Source organism: Piliocolobus tephrosceles, unplaced genomic scaffold (assembly GCF_002776525.5).
Source record: "Piliocolobus tephrosceles isolate RC106 unplaced genomic scaffold, ASM277652v3 unscaffolded_42878, whole genome shotgun sequence".
Lineage (NCBI taxonomy): Eukaryota > Metazoa > Chordata > Mammalia > Primates > Cercopithecidae > Piliocolobus > Piliocolobus tephrosceles.
In genome coordinates, this window is record NW_022327507.1 from 4,576 (window position 1) to 25,955 (window position 21,380).

Genomic DNA, 21,380 nt, shown 5'->3' on the forward strand with positions numbered 1-21,380 from the left:
TTGAGATGGAGTCTCGCTCTCTCACCCAGGCTGGAGTGCAGTGGCCAGATCTCACCTCACTTCAAGCTCTGCCTCCCAGTTTACGCCATTCTCCTGCCTCAGCCTCCCGAGTAGCTGGGACTACAGGCGCCCGCCACCTCACCTGGCTAGGTTTTTGTATTTTTTTTAAATAGAGACGGGGTTTCACCGTGTTAGCCAGGATGGTTTTGAACTCCTGACCTCGTATTCCACCCGTCTCGGCCTCCTAAAGTGCTAGGATTACAAGCTTGAGCCACCACGCCCGGCCAATACAAAAATTTTTAATGAGCTATTATACATATATGTGTATGTGTATATATACACATATATTTTTCATACCACGTCTTTAAATCTAGTGTTATTTTACACTAACAGCACATCTCAATCCTGTCCAACCATGTGTCAAGGGCTCCATAACCACATGTGGCTGGTGGCTACTGTTTTGGACAGCGGAGCTGTAAACTTCCCATGACCCTGTCCCTAGTCCCTATCTCCTCTGCATGGCTCATGCTCACCCACATGCTGAATCCTCACAGTTTCTCCACCAGTCCACAGTGCAGCTGCCAAATCCTTAACTTTTATTTTTCTTTTTTTGAGATGAGATCTCACTCTGTTGTCCTGGCTGGAGTGCAGTGGTGTGATCTCTGCTCACTGAAACCTCCACCTCCCAGGCTCAAGTGATCCTCCCACCTCAGCCTCCCGAGTAGCTGGGACCACAAGCATGCACCACCACACCCGGCTAATATTTTGTATTTTCAGTAGAGACGGAGTTTCACCATGTTGGCCAGACTGGTCTTGAACTCCTCCTGGACTCAAGTGATTCGCCTGCCTTGGCATCCCAAAGTGCTGGGATTATAGGTGTGAGCCACGGCACCCAGGCAAAATTCTTATCTTAAATGCAGGTTTGGTCATGTCCCTCTCAGGTGGCACCCCATCCCTCTCTGGATGTCTGGCTGCTGAGGCCCTGCCTCTCTTGGTTCCTCCTCTCCCCTCTCCATCCCTAAGGCCCCCACTCTCTGGCTGTGCAGAATTATTTACAGATCCTCAACACAATAGTGCTCCTCACCTCTAAGCCCTCACACACATGGCTCCCTCTGCATGGAATGTCCTTGGAACACTTCTTGGGCTAACCTTTCAGGTCACTCATTCATTCAACAAAGGTATTGAGGGCCAGATGCAGTGGCTTATGCCTGTAATCCTTAGGGGGCCAAGGCCGGAGGATCACTTGAGGCTAGGAGTTCAAGACCAGCCTAACATAGCAAGATCTTGTTTCTACAAAAACTATAAAAATCAGTTAGCTGTGGGGGTGCATGCCTATAGTCCCATCTACTCAGCAGGCTGAGGTGAGAGGATGGCTGGAGCCCAGGAGTTTGAGGGTGCAATGAGCGATGATCGCACCACTGCACACCAGCCTGGGCAACAGAGTGAGACCCTGACTCAAAAAAAAAATTAGGCTGGGCACGGTGGCTCACCCCTGTAATCGCAGCACTTTGGGAGGCCGAGGCGGGTGGATCATGAGGTCAGGAGATCGAGACCATCCTGGCAAACACGGTGAAACCCCGTCTCTACTAAAAATACAAAAAAATTAGCTGGGCGAGGTGGTGGGTGCCTGTTGTCCCAGCTACTCGGGAGGCTGAGGCAGGAGAATGGCTTGAACCTGGGAAGTGGAGCTTGCAGTGAGCCGAGATCGCGCTACTGCACTCCAGCCTGGGTGACAGAGCAAGACTCCGTCTCAAAAAAAAAAAAAAAACTAGTGAGCACCTACTATGTGTCAGACATGATCCTAGGTCCTACAGCAAAGCAATACATAAAGAGGAAATAGGCATAACAAGAAAATACACAGTACAGCAGATGGTGAGCAGTGACGCAGGCAGAGGGAAAGCTGGTGCGGGGTTACTACTTTAAGCAGGATGGTCAGAGAAGGCTTCATGGAGAAGGTGACTTTTGAGTGGACAGCTGAAGTGAGGGAGGGGCCAGGTGGCTTTCTAGGGGGAGAGCACTCCAGGCAGAGGGAACAGCCAGGGAAAAGGCCCTGAGGAGGGAGCCTACCCAGGGGAACTGGGACATGTTCCAGTGTTACTTGAGCAGAATGAGGGAGGAAGTCATGGGAACCAAGCCAGAGAGGGACAGAGGTGTGGGGCAGATCTCACAGGAGCCTGTAAGACCTTGGGTTTTACCCTGAGTGCGATGGGAGTGTGGCAGCTGCTGAGCGGGGAGGGGTGTGAGCTGCCTTGGGTTTGAACAGGACCCCCTGGCTGCCTGGCTGATGAGAGTAGTCAGGGGTGAGGGCGGGAGCTGGGAGCCCAATGATGACGCTGGCTGGATCAAGGTGACAGGTGAGGAGTGGAGAGAAGGGGCTGAATTCAGGCTATACTGAAGGCAGGACCAACAGGATTTTCCAGATGGGTCAGATACAGAGTGTTAGAAAGCAAAGTGTCAAGTATGACTCCAAGATTTGGGGCCTGAGCTTAGGGTATGGATGACCCCTCTTCAGGAAGTCCTCCTGGGGAGCCCACAGCTCGCGGGCCCTTGCCTGTTTCCCTCCAAGGCTGGGGCCCCCCGTGGTAGGACTTGTTTCCTGTCCTGCTGCCACAGTGCTGGATAAGTGAGAGGTGAGAGGCGGAGGCAGGCTGAGCTGGGGCCCTGCCCTCGGCTGTGTGAGGTCTGACACTGCTCCTCTCACCTCTCTAGGGACCTGTGTTTTCCCACTTGCACAAGGCGAGTGGGTGCTCTCCAAAAGTTCCTCTAGCTGTAACCCAGTTTCCTACCTAGGAGCGGGCACTGCCAGCCTCCTGAGTCCCCGGGCCTTCTCTCCTGCTCCCTGACCAACCTCAGCCTCCTGGGAGCATCGGAGTATCTTCCTTCCCCTCTGGGACGCACAGGGCAGGTTGGGACACATGGCTAGGGCCTGAGTCAGCCTCACCAATGTGGGTGGAGGGGGTACCTGGGACATGTCCCCTCCTCCCTTCCCAGAGCTTGGTACAGCCAAGGGTGGCACAGCTGCCCCCATTTCACTGGCTCCTGGAGTCCAAGGGCATGGCTGTGGCCCTGGGGCAGGGCCAGGCATGTAGCTGCCCCACCTGCCCCTCCTGCAGTGCTGTAGGGAGGAGTCAAGTCAGACAGGAAGGCCTGGGGCAGATAGCACCAGCAGGAAGGAATGCCATCCCAGTGAGCTAGTGGGGCCCAGGGGCAACGTCACGCTAGTCCCACCTCCTTGCTGTCACAGGTGCAGCCTGTCTTGTCCTTCCCCTGACCAACCCAGCATCCACACAGTCTACACAGAGTTCCTCTTGCTGCCCAGACAAGCTAAAGGACCACAGGTAATGGGACATGGGGCTGGGTGAGCAGTGGGGTGGAGGGTCAGCTTTTAAGGAAATTGGGAGAAAGAGTGTCCTCAATAGGCTTGATATTGTGTGGTTCTTTGGTGGACCTGGGTTTGAGTCCCAGCTCTGCATCTTCCTAGCTGGGTGAGAACTTGTCTCTACCTCAGGGGAAGATGAGAAGATGACAAATATTCACCTCTCTGGGTTGTGTTGAGGCTCCACCCGCCTATACTTGGCCGTGGTAGGTGACCAGCTCCCAATTCTGTCACCAACTTGCTGCAAGACTTTCAGAAAAACCCTTGGCCTCTCTGAGCCTCAGTTTCCCTACTTGTGAAATGAAGGGTCCAACTAGATCTCTGAAGGCCCCTCACACCCTCGCTGTTACGGAACCTAACAGCTTAGTAGGGGAGGGGTGTTCCCGCAAATAGCTCAGCCTCTGCACCACCATCAGTGACTGCAGGCAGCTGCCCCTTTCTCTGCCCCTCCTGGAGGAAGCCACCCTGAGCTGCAGCTCAGGTTTGGGAGATTTGGGAGGAAGAAGCCAGCTGTCCCCCTGCTTCCAGCTCAAAGGCACCCCAGGGAGGATATGCCAAACAGAAAGCTGGGCCATGGGGAGGGGGCCCTGCTGCTTGTCAGAGCCTCAGGCGCAGGTGGTGTGGCCCAAGGGGAGGGGGCTTGGCAGACCTCTCAGAGCTCCCCCCACCCATCCCCGTAGGCTGTCATCCTTGTCCTAGAGCTGCCTCTGTTCAAAGCACCCTGGCTCTCACTCTTCAAGCCAACCTAGTTTCCTTTTAAGGGGGATGAGAATGATTATGGTTTTGTGCTTATTATTTTCTTCTGTTTTGTTAAGAAACTGCCCAGAAGAGTTCAGAGCCCTAACTAATGAGTTGGGAGTGTGTGTTAGGGGGAGTGGTGGGGAGTGAACTCAGGCTAGTGTAGCCCTAGAGCACCAGGTTACTTGTGCTGGGAAATCCTCCTTGTGAAAAGGATCAGAGAGCGAGATCTCAAGTGCTGGCTGCATGCCAAGAACCATGCTGGGCGTGCCCTGCTCCCTGCCTTGTTTCACTTTCACAACAACCCTGTGGGTGGTCTTTCCTTTTTCTTTTTTCTTTCTTCTTCTTCTTCTTCTTTTTTTTTTTTTAATAACAGATTTACTGAGATGTAATTCACTACTATAAAATTCACCCTTTAAAAGTGTATAATTCAGGGCCAGGCGGCATGGCTCACCTGTGTAATCCCAGTACTTTGGGAGGCTGAGGCGGGCAGATCACTTGAGGTCAGGAGTTCGAGACCAACCTGGCCAACATGGCAAAACCCCATCTCTACTAAAAATACAAAAATTAGCCAGGCATGGTGCGCACCTGTAATTCCAGCTACTCAGGAGGCTGAGGCGTGAGAATCACTTGAACCCAGGAGGCAGAGGTTGCAGTGAGCCAAGATTGCACCACTGTGCTCCAGCCTGGGTGAGAGGGAGACTCTATCTCAAAATAAATAGATAGATAGATAGATAGATAGATAGATAGATAGATAGATAGATAGATAAAAATGAAGTGTACAATTCAGTGTTTTTGTGCATTCACAGAGTTCTGCAGCCAGCGCCACTATCTAATTTTTTTAAATCATCTCCAAGGTGAACCCTGTACCATTTAGCCGTCACTCCCCACTTCCCCTTCCCTCTGGCAACAACAAACCTACTTTCCATCTCTATGGATTTGTGTATTCTGGACATTTCATCTGGATGGAATCGTATGGTGTGTGGTCCTTTCCGAGTGGCTTCTTTCGCTTAGCCCAATGTTGTCAAGGCTCATCCGCATTGCAGTGAGTGTCCATCCTTTCCTTCCTCCCACTGGTTGGATGAGGTTGCATTGTATGATGATCTCAAACTTTGTGTCTCCATTTACCAGGGGATGGACATTTGGGTTGTTTCCATTTTTGGCTGTTATGTGTAATGCTGCTATAAACATTCATTACAAGTCTTTGTTCGGATATAGGTTTTCAATTCTCTCGCGAATATACTAGGGATTGGAATTGCTGGGTCATGTAGTAAATCTTTTTTAACTTTTGAGGAGCTGCCAAACTGTTTTCCAAAGTGACCTCCATTTTACAATCTGACCAGCAATGTATGAGGGCTCCGGTGTCTTCGCACCGTCACCAATACTTGTTACTGTCTGTATGTCTCATCGTAAGCCACCCTAGTGGGTGTAAAGGGGTATCTCATGGTGGTTTTGATTTGCACTGCCCTAATGACTAATGATGTGGAGCATCCTCTTTTTTTTTTTTGAGACAGAGTTTCACTCTTGTTGCCCAGGCTGGAGTGCAATGATACGATCTCAGCTCATTGCAACCTTTGCCTCCCAGGTTCAAGTGATTCTCCTGCCTCAGCCTCCCGAGTAGCTGGGATTACAGGCACCTGCCACCATGCCTGGCTAATTTTGTAATTAGAAGAGATGGGGTTACTCCATGTTGGTCAGGCTGGTCTCGAACTCCCGACCTCAGGTGATCTGCCTGCCTCGGCCTCCCAAATTGCTGGGATTACAGGTGTGAGCCACTGTACCCAGCAATGTGGAGCATCTTTCTATGTGCTATTGACTATTTCTGCGTCTTGTTTCGAGCAATGTCTATTCGAGTCCCTTGTCCATTTTTAAACTGGATTATTTGTCACTGTCTGTTGAGTTGTAGGCATGCCCATTTTTCCAGCTAAGGATTCTGAAGCTCTGAGAATGGATGTGACACGCTCCAGGTCGCAGAGTCAGTGAGGGGTCGAGGCGGGAACTGAATATCTAGGTCTGTCTGATGTTCAAGAGAACTGACAAGCTCTTGTACTGGATGCCACCTTTCTGTTTCTTATTGTCAGTTGTGTGTGTGTGCATGTGTGTGTGTGAGTGTGTGTATGTGTGTAGTGTGTGTTGTGAGAGAGAGTGTGTATGTGTGTGTGTAAGTGAGAGAGAGGGAGAGAGAAAGAGAGAGAATAGGTAGAAACAGAGAGAGAAAAATGGGAAAGAGAGAGAAACAGAGACTGAGATTCCAGGCTGTGGGAGAAGGGACCCACCTGGCTCTGTCTAGCTAGGCACCCACCTTGGTGCCTTGGTGTTTGACTCAACACTACACCAAGTTAGGACGATCAGAGCCAGAAAAAGCCTTTAATGAGTTTTAGGTTTCTTCCTATGAATCTTCAAATGTGTCAGTGGAGCCTCAAAAATGTTTTATGGAGTGTATACTCCCCTTCTAGTTTTCCTTGTCCCTAAATCTGAAACAAATTATCCAGTTAGACCCAAAAACCCCAAACCAGGACTAGCATTCCTAGTGTCTAGCTAGGTCTGAGGATCTAGAGCAGCACTCATCTAACTTTTTGATTGCACAATCTTCTCAAGAAGAATGCTATGGGCACCCCCAGCATATACATATGCATAAATATATACATGTATATACAAGTATAGTGGCCATTAGCTGATGTCTCGGGACCAGTGTACATTCACAGTGAATTTCATCACCAGTGATAGTGGATGGAAATCCACCTTTCAAATCGTTTCTCATTATTATTTCAGGAACTCAAATACAATTGTATTTGAGTTTGAGTTTGTATTTGTTTCTCGTTATTATTTTGTATTTTGAATTTGTATTTGTTTCTCATTATTTCAGGAACTCAAATACACAGGAAAGAATTGTTTTGTGTGTGAGATTCCTTTCCATTGCTCTTTCCAACGTGGTAATGCAGCTAAACTAAGAGCAAGGACAAGTCTGTCCCACACTTTTCCTGTTGCTTGTTTGTACTTTCATGATTAGGGTTATCTCCATCCACAGTTTCTTTGCAGACTCTTTGAAGTCACTTGTCAACAATAAGGGGGCTGATTCAGTGAAAGCTATTTCATTTGAGCCTCAAATTAACCCAGCTGGGCTCCTGCACACCACAATATATGGCAATAGTCTGAATGTAGAGAAAAGGAAGACGTGGCCACAGTCAACCTGTCTGCCTTGTGGGGCTCCCCACTGGCCTCTGGGAGCCCCACTTCATGGACATGACATGTGGTGTCTGACATATGAGCCAAGGGTACACATCAGGGCTAAACTATATACTATTAACTAATTTTTAGTTAAAAGTTACATATAAATCAATAAATTAATATTTTCCTCCTGTACTTCAGAGAGAATTGCTTGAGAGACTAATAGGTTCTGAGCTAAGAACATCTAAGCCAACCCCTGCCACTCCTCAACTTGCCACCTCACATGGCAGCGTGCTCAGGACAACCCCAAAGCTGTTGTCATTTTTAGAATATTATTTTATATATTGAGGCCAGGTGCAGTGGCTCAGCACAACACTTTGGAAGGCCAATCCCAACACTTTGGGAGGCCGAGGCAGGAGAATTGCCCAAGGTCAACAGTTCAAGGCTGCAGTGAGCCATGATTGCCTCACCGCACTTGAGCCTGGGTGACAAAGTGAGACCCGGTCTCTAGAAAAGAAGAAAGAAAGAGAGAAAGAGACACAGAGAGAGAGAAAGAGAAAGAGAGAGAAGGAAGGAAGGAAGGGAGGGAGGGAGGGAGGGAAGGAAGGAAAGAAAGAAAGAAAAAGAAAGGAAGGAAGGAAGGAGGGAGGAGGGAAGGAGAGAGAGGAAGGAAGAGAAAGAAAGAAGGAAAGAAAAAGAAGGAAGGAAGGAAAGAAAGAAAGAGAAAAGGAAGAAAAGAAAGGAAGAAAATTCTTTTATATATTGAAGTTGGCAACTTCCCTCGTGACTTCCTCAAGGTACTGACCTTTCCTTCTGAGCTCACAGCCCTACCTGCTCCCCCTGTCCTGGAGTCCTGGAGTAGTTCTGCAGAGACCTGGGGACAGTGACTAGGCCCATCCATGTGGAGCTCATCCCTAGGTCGAGTGCCCTGCTCCCCAAGCTACTTTTCTTGGGTGTATTCTCTACCCGCTACATCCTCTGGATTCTCTTTGTCTGTCCAGAACTTATTCTATGCAGGACCCAGGAGTAAACCCAAGATGGAGGATTGGGGATGGTGGAATGTGGGCCACGACCTTCACCGTAGACTCTGTGCTTCTGTTAATATGACCTAAGGCTATGGTAGCTTTGCTCTGTAGCTATATCACCTTGTTGGCTCATATTGCCACTTTAACAAACATTGGTTGTGCACCTACTATGTGCTAGACAACAGCCTCGATACTTACACTGTTTTCTTTCCTTCCAGATTATCTTTTTAAAATCCTAGATCTTTCCGTATAAACAGCCTCCACACAGAACCCAACCATCCTCTTTCTGTACAGCATTATTATTATTATTCTTTTTTTTTTTTGAGATGGAGTCTCGCTCTGTCACCCAGGCTGGAGTGCAGTGGTGCGGTCTCGGCTCACTGCCAGCTCCGCCTCCCAGGTTCACACCATTCTCCTGCCTCAGCCTCTCGAGTAGCTGGGACTACAGGCGCCCACCACCATGCCTGGTTAATTTTTTGTATTTTTAGTAGAGATGGGGTTTCACTGTGTTAACCAGGATGGTCTCGATTTCTTGACCTTGTGATTTGCCTGCCTTGGCCTCCCAAAATGCTGGGATTACAGGCGTGAGCCACTGCGCCCTGCCTTGTTTTTGTTTTGTTTTTATTTTTTTTTTTGAGACGGAGTCTTACTCTGTCACCCAGGCTGGAGTGCAGTGGCACCGTCCCAGACCACTGCAACCTCTGCCTCCTAGGTTCAAGCAATTCTCCTGCCTCAACCTCCCAGGTAGCTGGGACTACAGGCACGTGCCACAACATGTCTGGCTAATTTTTTGTACTTTTAGTAGAGACAGGGTTTCACCATATTAGCCAGGATGATCTCAATCTCCTGACCTCGTGATCCACTGGCCTCAGCCTCCTGAAGTGCTGGGATTACAGGCGTGAGCCACCGCACCTGACCACAGCCATTATTTTGAAACTTGGGTACCACGCTTGATTTTGTCCCTTTTCACTTTCTTCTTGCAGCCTAGATGCCATTCCACACTCCTCAGGGGCAACCCCAGGTCCTGTCTGCATCCTTGGGTATGCAGTGGCCATAAGGTTCCCCCGGATTCATGGAAGTTCATCTAGTCCAGTCAGCTGGATGGCCGGCCAGTGCGGCTTGTCATCTCACTATTAAACTGCCTGGCTGACTTAGACAAAATGGTGGAGGTGTAAACCGTAGCATCTTCTTTCTTCCCCTCTTCACGGTTCCCCTCAAACTCTGATGTTGATGTTGATGTGTTCATATCCACACTCCTCACTGTGTGGTCTTGAGCAAGTCCTTTTCCCTTTCTGGGCCTCAGTTTTGATCTCCTGGATGCAACACTGTAGAATTCCAACTTGGGGAGGGGGAGAGACCTCCAAGCCTGGAGATCTGTGGGGAGGTGAGGTGGGCCTGGGGGAGAGTAGTGAGAGAGAAGAAGGGGTATAAACAAGTGGAAGATGATATAAAGGGAGACGGAGATACAAAGAATCTTTGTAGTCCTAATATTATTTCTTTTTTTATTGTTTGTTTATTTATTTATTTATTTTGAGATGAAGTCTTGCTCTGTCGCCCAGGCTGGAGTACAGTGGTGTGATCTCAGCTCACTGCAAGCTCTGCCTCCTGGGTTCATGTCATTCTCCCACCTCAGCCTCCCGAGTAGCTGGGACTACAGGCACCTGCCAGCATGCCTGGCTAATTTTTTTTTTTTTTTTTTTTTTTGTATTTTTTAGTAGAGATGGTGTTTCACAGTGTTAAGATGGTCTCGGCCGGGCGCGGTGGCTCAAGCCTGTAATCCCAGCACTTTGGGAGGCCGAGACGGGTGGATCACGAGGTCAGGAGATTGAGACCATCCTGGCTAACATGGTGAAACCTCGTCTCTACTAAAAAAAATACAAAAATCTAGCCGGGCGAGGTGGCGGGCGCCTGTAGTCCCACCTACTCCGGAGGCTGAGGCAGGAGAATGGCGTGAACCCGGGAGGCGGAGTTTGCAGTGAGCTGAGATCCGGCCACTGCACTCCAGCCTGGGCGACAGAGCGAGACTCCGTCTCAAAAAAAAAAAAAAAAAAAAAGATGGTCTCGATCTCCTGACCTCATGATCCGCCTGCCTCGGCCTCCCAAAGTGCTGGGATTACAGGCATGAGCCACTGCGCCCAGCCTCCTAATATTATTTCTTTAAGCTCTTAAATTCAGCACTTTGTGACTTCTTTTAATTAAGCATTTCATCTAAGCCAGGGGCTAGAATGTAGCCGGGAGCCAGAAAAACATGGTTTCTACTTCCAGGGAGCTCAGAATCTAAGTCCTTTTAATCTCAATCCTCACAGCAACCCTGCAAGGCAGTGACACTATCCCTAATTTACAGATGAGATAACAGAGGCCTGGGGACGTAAAGTAATTTTCCAAAATCAGGAGCTGGGAAGTGAAGTGCTTAAGCCTGACTTAAGTGCTAAAGTAGGTGCTACCAGACCCCGTTGTCCCAGTGGCTTCATCAGGGCATCTCTCAGTATCGCCCCCTGGGTAAGGACATGATATTGCGTCCTGTGCTATCCAAAACCCCATCTGAGCTCCAGAGCCCTTAGTGTGTGACATTGTTCCCTGTTTGATGGATGAGGTAAAGGGCCTAGAGGAGCGAATTGAAGGAGAAGCAGCTGCACTAGCAGCAGCAGCAGCAGACTTTCCACTCGAACCTCCAAAAAGGGACACAGCTCTGTCAACACCTCGATTTTATCCCAGTGAGGCCTACGTTGGACTTCTGACCTGAAGAACTGTGAGATAATTTGTGTGGTTTTAAGCCACAAAGTTGGTGGGTGTTGTTATCACAGTGATAGAAAAACCGCTGAGGTGCTGAACCAGGTCCAAGAGGTGCACCTTCAGCAGGGGGACAAGTCTCTAGGGCAGGATCATCAGGGCTGCTGCTGCTTTGGTGATCACAGTGCTGGAAGATGAGGGAAAGGAGGGGGCTGGGGAAACCCGGTAGGTCCCCAACCCAGCCTGAAGTTCAGCCCCAGCCCCTCATATGGGGGCTCAGGGACCCTGCCAAGCCTCAGCCTGGAGGCTGGAGTGAAGTCTGTGGAGCCGGTCTGCCATGAGCCCTGTTGAGCTCTGCAGGAAGCCTGGAGCCCTCCCGAGACATTTGTCTCAACTACAGTGCTTTGGTTGCAAGTTACAAAGCCACCTCAGGCTACCAAAAAAGACTTTCCTGGGAAGATAAGGAGGTAGGGGTGGGTCTCACAGAACAGAGGGCAAGGGTAAAAAACAAGACTGCAGAAGAGGCTGTGACCAGGAGGCAGAATAGAGAGCATCAGCCTCTTCAGGGCTCTGTCTCAGGGCAAACCACCTATGCCAGCCTTTAGGGCTCTGGGTCACTCATGTCACAAGTCAGATTCCTGCAGAAAGAGAGGCTGATGTTCTAACCTGGGTAATGGGAGTGACCACTACACAGATTCCATGTAAAAGGGGCTTAGGGAGGGAGTGCAATTATTTTGGGGAGTACTTATTTTGGAGCTGTGATTGCATAACAAAGATCTGTTTGAGGCTGGGCGCGATGGCTGATGCCTGTAATCTCAACACCCTGTCTCAAAAAAACAAAAGAAAAACGAAAAAGGATCTGTTTGAAATCAGAGTGCATGCTTGTCTGGGGTGGCTTGGGAAGTTGATGGAGATTACTGAGAACACTCTTGTACCCTTGGCTCTGCCCTTGGCCTTGTCCCCACCCCTCAGCCAGGAAGGGCTTGACACATCGAGGGCCAGCCCCAAGCTGTTGTCCAGTGGGAGCTGGATTTCCTCAAAGAGAAATCCTGTGTAATCATCAGAAGATGGGGGCTTTCACGCCAGGTGGGCAAAAGCAGCAAACGTCCATTCCTCTGTCCACTCTGTTCCCCTCCCAGCTGCTGTTTCTGCTTCCAGAGCTCCCACCCCATTTCCCACACTGGGCTTGTTTAGCTGAGCTTGCCCTGCATTTCTGGCCCACAGACACGTTCCTCGGTCTACCCTCAGGAAAAGTTGGCCATCTTTAGCTTGGCATTCAAGGCCCAGACTGATCTTCTCCACCCTTTCTGGCTCTTAACCCTTCAACTGCCTGCTGCCCCCAACCTCCTCCACTGAAACTTTTATCCTACTCTGCCTTTCTCTTCCTGTTGAAATCCAATTCCGTTTCAGTCACCTCAGCCCCCTCATCCAATATGGGACACCAAGAAGACAAGCAATCCGTGAATCAAGAAGCAGGGTTCTGGAGCTGTTACCACACAATCAATGGGTTCACCGCCCAATGCACATAGAGGCCAATACCATGGCACTGGCTTTTGAGAAAAGAAAAGCTTTATTACAAGTCCAGTGGCAAGGAGATAGGAGGAAATACTCAAATCTGTCTCACCAAGATGGGAGCTGGGCATGTTTTATAAGCATAGGGTAATGAGGTATGATCTGATTGGATTTTGCAATGAAGTGATGTGGGAGGCATGATCTGATTGGATCCTGCCATGGGGCGATGCCAGAGCTTGATCTTATTGGATACTGAATCCTGGCATGTGCTATCCGCTTCTTAATTCAGTCCCCACTCCTCAGTCTGAGCACTTAGGTTCCCCTGTAGTTGCACACATAGTAACCTGGCATGCTCAGGTTATGTGGCTGTCAACCTGCGGGTCCATGGCAACTGAAAAACAACTCACAATTTGTTACATAAAAGTTGAGCCAAATTGATCTGATGTGATGAAAGAGCCAGCCTTGCCCCTGTGTGGCTCCATGACCTGTGCAAGTTCATCTCCATTTCAGGGACTTGGTTTCCTCTTCTATAAAATATGACAGTAATCTCCACCCTGCCTCCCTCCTGGTTGTATGAGAGTCAAGAGAGCTGGGAGAGGAGAGTGCTGTGAGGCTGTCATGGCTCAGTGTGCTCTGTCAGCCCTCCTGCCCTGGGCCCAGGCTCTGTGACAGCAGGAGCTCAGGAAATCCGGGCTCACCTGAAGGGGAAATCCAGTTTAGCAGGACCCGTGGGTACAGAGGCCCCGGCACCACCCCTGACTCAGCAGGGCTGGGCTTTTTGGAGAAAAGTGCCAGAAAGTCAGGCATTCCATTTCCTTGTAGGATCAGCCTTGGATGTGGGGGCCACCTGAGGTGGTGCTAGAGGCCTCTAATCAGGGGGTAGCTGGGGCATGAAGCTTCTCTGTTGGGGTAGGAGTCAGATTTGAATCCATCTATAAACTGGAAGACCTTGAACAAGTCTCTTCCTCTACCTGAGCCTCAGTCCTTCCCTATGTTAAATAAGACCTGTGTGAAGGCCGGGGGTGGTGGCTCATGCCTGTAATCTCAGCACTTTGGGAGGCCAAGGTGGGAGGATCACTTGAGCCCAGGAGTTCAAGAGCAGCCTGGGCAACATAGTGAGACCACATCTCTACAAAAATATAAAAACTAAAAAATTAGCTGGCTGTGGTGGCAAATGCCTGTAGTCCTAGCTACTTGGGAGGCTGAGGTGGGAAGATCACTGGAACCCAGGAGGCTGAAGCTGCAGAGCCGTGATCATGCCACTGCATTCCAGCCTGGGTAATAGAGTGAGACCCTGTCTCAAAAAAAAAAAAAAAAAAAAAAAGAGAAAGAAAGGAAAGAAAGGAAGAAAAGAAAGACAGACAGAAAGAAAGAAAGAAAGAAAGAAAGAAAGAAAGAAAGAAAGAAAGAAAGAAAGAAAGAAAGAAAGGAAGGAAGGAAGGAAGAAAAGAAAGAAAGAAAGAAAAAAAGAAAATGGGTGGAGGAAAAACAGACAAAGACATTAAAAGGAGAAACAGAGCCACGTCAGGTCTTCCCTCTGTGATGGTTCCATTCCTCCCCTTCAGTGTGCTAAAGACCTGCCCAAGGAAGTTCCCTTGGCTATGGAAACAATTACTCAAGGCTCCAACAGTAGCTAAATATAAGCCAGGTCAGCATATTTGCATAACACTCTGATGACTGTTAGTGTGTCCTCTTTCCTGGTGCCAATGTTAGGGTCCTGAAAAGAGGAGCCAGCGTCACTCCTTTAGTCTCCCAGCATGGGCTGAGCAACTACCCTTACTTAACCGCTTACCATGTGGTCCTGGGCAAGTTTCTTTCTTTCTTTCTTTTTTTTTTTTTTGAGACAGAGTCTTGCCCTGTCACCCAGGTTGGAATGCAATTGCGTGATCTCAGTTCACTGCAACCTCTGCCTCCTGGGTTCAAGTGATTCTCCCGCCTCAGCCTCCTGAGTAGCTGGGATTGCAGGCTTGCAACCACCACGCCCAGCTAATTTTTGTATTTTTAGTAGAGACTGGGTTTCACCATGTTGGCCAGGATGGTCTCCATCTCCTGACCTCGTGATCCACCCACCTCAGCCTCCCAAAGTCCTGGGATTACAAGCGTGAACCACCATGCCCGGCCGGTCCTGGGCAAGTTTCTTATCCTCTCTGTGCCCCAATATTCTGACCTATAAAATGGGCACAGCCCTAGTGAGCCTTCATAGGTTTGTGGTGAGGAATAGATTAGTTAACACAAGTTAACTGTTAGAACCTTGCCTGGCAGATAGTAGGCACTTATAGCTGCTTGTTATCATCATTTTTCCTTTGTTCCCGGCTCTGTACAGGGTATGGGTGACACAGAGATGAATCAGCCTTAGTCCCTACTTAGGCTGCATTCATGATCTAGTGAAGCAGACAAACCCTGGATGGTGGTACGTGCCTGTAGTCCTACCTACTCAGAAGGCTGAGGCAGGAGGATCGCTTGAGTCCAGGAGTTCAAGGCTGCAGTGAGCTGTGATTGCACCACTGCACTCCAGCCTGGGTGATAGAGAGAGACCGTGTCAAAAAAAAAAAGGCTAGGGATAGTGGAGGGAGTAAGGTTAGGGGAGTGGGGAATAGAGTTGGTGGGTATCGTTTAGACAACTGAAAGAGTACTTCATGAAGGAAGTGGGTTTTGACCTGTGCTTGGAAGGTCAGATGCAATTTTGACATTAGGAAAGAATGGACTAAGCCAAAAGTGCTGTGTGTGACCAGGACACAGAGCAGGATGGAGATGAGACTGGAAAAAGAGTTCATCACTTTGTAAACTTCAGTCTATCTGACATCAGCCAGCAGCTCTCTTTCCCCCATGTGGCTCTACAACTCTTCCTCCACTCTAGCTGAAATGCCTTCATTAGAGATGATCTCAGCCAATGAATATGTACTAGTCACCTGTTGCGTGCAAAGAACACTATTCAAAATAGAAATATGCCCTGGAGGCTTCTGTTGTCAGTCATTCCATCTTGATATCGATGCATTTTAATGGCTAGTGACTTCCTAATGCCTAGCTGAATTCTGCTCTGAGAAATGGGAAGTTTTATTCTAGAAAAGGGTAGGCCAGGCGCGGTGGCTCACGCCTGTAGTCCCAGCACTTTGGGAGGTCAAGGTGGGCAGATCACAAGGTCAGGAGTTCAAGACCAGCCTGGCCAATATGGTGAAACCCCGTCTCTACTAAAAACACAAAAGTTAGCTGGGTGTGGTGGCGGCGCCTGTAATCCCAGCTACTCAGGAGACTGAGGCAGAAGAATCACTTGAATCCCGGAGGCGGAGGTTGCAGTGAGCTGAGATCGTGCCACTGCCCTCTAGCCTGGGTGACAGAGTGAGCAAGACTCCATCTCAAAAAAAAAAAAAAAAAAAAAAAGGTAATGGAGTCTGAGGTCTAGGAGATGGGGGATGAGTGGGGATGGGACTGGACACCCGATGTCCAAGGGTAAGAGGAGGCCTGTAGAGGAGGAAACACACATTCCCAACGGCCCTGCTAAGGACTGTCCTGCCATTTTCACATACTATGAAGTAAGCACTATTACTGTCTCCATTTTACAGATGAGAAACCCAGGGCATAATGAGGGATTAAGTAACTTGCCCATGCTTCCATCGCTAGAAGAGGCAGAGACAGGATTTCAGCCCAGGCAATCTGGCTCTAAGACACAGGAGAGGAGGCTTCCTGCCAAGGTCTTGTGGTAGATTCTCTAGACCATTCTCAAATGGGGGATGATGTTTGCCCCACAACAGGGGTCATTTGGCAATGTCTGGAAACATTTTTTATTGTCACAGCTGAACAGGAAAGTGCTACTGGCATCTGGGAGGGAGGAGGCTGCTAAACATCTCACAATGTGTTACCCAGTCCCAAATGTCAGTCGTGTTGAGGCTGAGAAACTATGGTTTAAATTAGTCAGAGGCTGGGCACAGTGACACATGTCTGTAGTCCCAGCTACAGGCTGCGGTGGGAGGATTGCTTGAGCCCAGGAGTTCAAGACTAGACTAGGCGATATAGCAAGACCTCTGTCTCAGATAAAAAAGTAAAAAATAAATGAGTCAGAGGCTAGTAAATCTACCTCCTCTCAGATTTGAGGTCTCAGCTTCAGAGCTGAGAGTAGAAGAAATGGGGCAAGGAATCAAAAGGAAGCCTGCACTTCCTGGCTCAGCTGCTATAACAGAGACTCATCGCACAGCGGCTCCATTAAAAGAAACTTCTTGGGCCAGGCGCGGTGGCTCAAGCCTGTAATCCCAGCACTTTGGGAGGCCGAGATGGGCGGATCACCAGGTCAGGAGATCGAGACCATCTTGGCTAACACGGTGAAACCCCATCTCTACTAAAATATACAAAAAACTAGCCGGGCGAGGTGGCGGGCACCTGTAGTCCCAGCTACTAGGGAGGCTGAGGCAGGAGAATAGTGTAAACCCGGGAGGCGGAGCTTGCAGTGAGCTGAGATCCGGCCACTGCACTCCAGCCTGGGTGACAGAGCGAGACTCTGTCTTAAAAAAATAAAATAAAATAAAATAAACTTCTTTCCTGTGCACGTAGCTGTCAAGAGGTGGCAGGTGGCCCTGTGTGTGAGGCCTGCCAGGGCTCAGGACTCCCTTGCCTTTTTGCTCAGTCATTCCTGGATGTTGGCCATGTTTGTGGGATTGGAGTTGGTTCACCAACTTCAAATCTGCATTCCTGTCAAAATTGTACCTAGGCTGGACGTGGTGGCTCACACTTGAATCCCAGCACTTTGGGAGGCCAAGGTGGGAGAATTACTTGAGCCCAGGAGTTCAAGACCAGCCTGGGCAACATAGAGACACCCTGTCTCTACACACACACACACAAAAAGATGGTGCCTGACTTGTCAGGTACAGATAAATACTGACTTCCTTCATGAAGCCCCCTGCTAGTTGTCTAGCCAATACCCACCACCCCGATTCCCCACTCCTTTAACCCTCCTCCCTCCACTGCCCCTGGCCTTCTTGCTTGCCAATAGAACTACCATTTTTTTGTTAATTAATTTTCTTATTCCTTTGAATGTTGAGTGTTTGTCTTTTTCTTATTTATTTGCCAAGCTCTTTATATATTAAGATATTAACTAAGGTGATATTAACTACTGATTATTGTTATTCCTCCAGGAAAAGCCATGGAGACTTCAGCATCACCCTCCCAGCCTCAAGATAACAGTCAAGTCCACAGAGAAACAGAAGATCTAGACTGTACGTTTGCCTTCTCTGACCCTCTGGGCAAAACCACATGGGAGGTGGAGTCCAAAAGTAGAAGGGACGGAAGAAGACCCTGCTCAGCTCATTTTGCACAGGGCCTCAAATCACAGTTGAAATGGCGAAGTAGTGGTTTTACACACATGCACACATACATGTGCACGGTCCAATCTGTCTTCCTGTGCTATCTAGCTATGGGGACCCTCAGCTGCTTGCCAAATCTCAAGAATTCTCTGGGGGCTTGGGCTGGCACTAGGGAATATGCCTAGAAGGTAGAGAGGGTCCTGTGTGACTCCATAATGGGGAATGGGAAGGTTTAGGGCTTGATCACACCCCATCTTGGCTGTAATTTACAAAGGATCCTAAATTGGCAACTCCTCCACAGAGTCTAGCTTTCTCTGGGTGCAGGGCGGGGGGCTTAGAAACCCCTTTTCTGAGTCCACATTCAGATAAATCTCTGTACTGAGCCTTCCTTGAGCCCCTGGTATCTCTGAGAGCTTTGGTCTCCTGCACGTTGCATTGGCCCTAGATATTTGGGAAGATAATCCAGTCCTTCCTGGCTCCTCAAGTCCAAGTAGAACTCTGGAGAGGACTGGGTGGTCCCTGGGATGGGAAGGGTGGGAAATGCTCATCCCCTGGCCTCTATGTGCCTTGCAGATGGAGAGACAGATTTCCACAAGCAAGATGGGAAGGCTGGACTATTTTCCCAAGAACAATATGAGAGAGACAAGTCTTCTTCCTCCTCCTCCTCTTCCTCCTCATCCTCTTCTTCCTCCTCCTCCTCAGGTATAGCAAAGATTTAAATATATGTGCATTATTCAAGAAAAAGATTTACATGGGGAAACAATCCCCCATACTTGAAGTCATTGAAGTATTTGAAACTCCAATACTGTTTCTCCACATTCTCTTCTAGAGTCGATCTGTCCACATGTCCTTCTATGTACACAGTTATAATTGATCGTATAGGCAATTCTGTCCTCCATTTAAAAATTTTCCCATCTTGTCCTAAGCTTTTTGCCATGTTATTCTGTAATATCTCTGCAGCTATTTTTATTTATTTATTTATTTATTTATTTATTTATTTATTTATTTATTTATTTTTTGAGACGGAGTCTTGCTCAGTTGCCCAGGCTGGAGTGCAGGGGCGCAATCTAGGCTCACTGCAAGCTCTGCCTCCCGGGTTCACGCCATTCTCCTGCCTCAGCCTCCCAAGTAGCTGGAACTACAGGCGCCCGCCGCCACGTCCAGCTAATTTTTTGCATTTTTAGTAGAGACGGGGTTTCACTGTGTTAGCCAGGATGGTCTCGATCTCCTGACCTCGTGATCCACCGCCTCAGCCTCCCAAAGTGCTCGGATTACAGGCGTGAGCCACCGCGCCCGGCCTCTGCAGTTATTTTTAATGTTTACCGAACGGCCTCTCAAGTGGCTGCATTTCATGTAAAGTAACATTTAGGTTTATTAGGAGCACCCCAGTGCCATAGTCAAAGCATGTGTTACAAGTTCAAATCCTGTCTTTACCACTAACTAGCTACATGTCCTCGGGTAAACTGCTCAACCCCTGGCTGCCTCAGTGCCCTCATCTATAAGATGGGGATGATAGCAATACATAATACCTCATGGGATTCTTGTGAGGATTAAATTCATTATACAGGTAAAATCTTAGCACAAAGGACATATTAATAGCTCTAAAAGTAATTGTTGTGTTATGATCTTCCCCTCCCAGGTTTATCATGCTCATGAGCATCCTTGTGCAAAAGCTTTTGCTTTTTGAATTTTTGTACAAATCATTCCGAAGTATTGATTCCTTGCCAGTACTTTAGTGGGTTTAGAGGAACGACATCTCCAATAGCATCCTTTTTTTTTTTTTTTTTTGAGACAGAGTCTTGCTCTGTCACCCAGGCTGGAGTGCAGTGGTGTGATCTTGGCTCACTGCAACCTCTGCCTCCTGGGCTCAAGCGATTCTCCTGCCTCAGCCTCCCAAGTAGCTGGGATTACAGGCACTCGCCACCATGCCTGGCCAAAGTTTTGTATTTTTAGTAGAGACAAGGTTTCTCCATGTTGGCCAGGCTGGTCTTGAACTCCTGACCTCAGGTGATCTGCCCGCCTTGGCCTCCCAAAGTGCTGGGATTACAGGCATGAGCCACTGTGCCTGGCCTCCAATAGCATCTTGATTACAAATAACCACATTATTCTCCAAGAAACAGCGGAATGTTCTTTCATTTGTACTCTTTTAATTTAAAATATAAGGCTGAATTCTATAGTAGTAGCACCAGCAATATTTATTGAATGCTTACTCTGTGCTGGGAGCTGTTCTAAGCACTTGCATGTAATAACTCAATTCTCACAGCAACCCATAAAGGAAGGTACTATTATTATTCCCAGTTTATAAGTGAGAAAACTGAGTCACAGAGAGGACAACTGACCTGCTCTAAGAGAACTCAGTAACCAACTTGGGATTCCCTGGAGGTTTTTGTGGAACCAGGGAGGCTAACTCTCCTCAGCCAGAGCTCCTGCACTATGATCTCTTTTATGCCATGGGCTTGAGCTTAAGATTTTATTTAATGGAAGGTCCCCTGAGCTGGAAGGAAAAAAAAAAAAAAAAAAAAAGAAAAGCTCTGGTCTTATGTCCTCATGTTGCAGATGCTGAGCCCAAGGCCCAAAGCCACAAAATCAATGATCATTTCAGCAGAGGAGGGAGAGTGGTCAGTGGGCCCAGTGGGTTTGTTTGTAGCCAGTCTCCTCATGGCACTGGAAAGGAAGCCATCTCCCCATTTAAAAACAAAAAACGAGAAAACACACAAGCCTACCAGGTATGAGGTTTGGCTCTGGAAGAAGAGTTTCCAGGTGCAAGGAGGGGGCTGTTTGTGGCCTGTCCTTTTGTTTCTCCTCCCCGGGCCGGAAGGAGTGTTCTGTCCTCTGGTTCTGGTTGTCCCTCAAGGAGTGCTGCTCCTCCAAAAATGTCCCCCATGTGACCATAATCCCTGGCACCTAGGCACCCTGGAGTCTCTACCTCATACATGGGACTGGCTGAAATTAGCCAAATGGAGCACTAAGAGAAAGCAGCAGGAGAAAGCCACAGTCCTAGAAGCATGAAGACAGGCTGACATTCAGGATCCTGGTCCCTGATCCTACCGTGACTGACCTGCAGCCAGAAAATGACTGCTTGTTTTTCAGGCCCGGAGGGGACCTGTTACTCTAGAGGCCCCGAGCCTGGGTACCTCATTGCAGCCCTGCCGTCCTCACACGCAGGACCCTCACTCACAGTCACATCCAGCATCTCTCTCCCACGTACCTGTTTCATTTATTTATTTATTTATCTATTTATTTTTACTTATTTGTTTATTTTTTGAGACGGAGTCTTGCACTGTTGCCCAGGCTGGAGTGCAGTGGCACCATCCTGGCTCACTGTAAGCTCCGCCTCCCGGGTTCACGCCATTCTCCTGCCTCACCTCCCGAGGAGCTGGGACTACAGGCACGAGCCACCACGCCCGGCTAATTTTTTGTACTTTTAATAGAGATGGGGTTTTACCGTGTTAGCCAGGATGGTCTCGATCTCCTGACCTCGTGATCCGCCTGCCTCGGCCTCCCAAAGTACTGGGATTACAGGCGTGAGCAACCGTGCCC

The 21,380-nt window shown here is 48.7% G+C and overlaps 1 long non-coding RNA gene across 1 annotated transcript; it reads left to right on the forward strand.

The window, feature by feature from the left end:
* The first annotated feature begins 3,146 nt into the window (after positions 1 to 3,146).
* Positions 3,147 to 18,681, forward strand: LOC113223891. The gene is made up of 3 exons (XR_003308927.2): positions 3,147 to 3,338; positions 17,673 to 17,753; positions 18,414 to 18,681. It is a non-coding gene; the product is annotated as an uncharacterized LOC113223891 (long non-coding RNA).
* Positions 18,682 to 21,380: the final 2,699 nt, after the last annotated feature.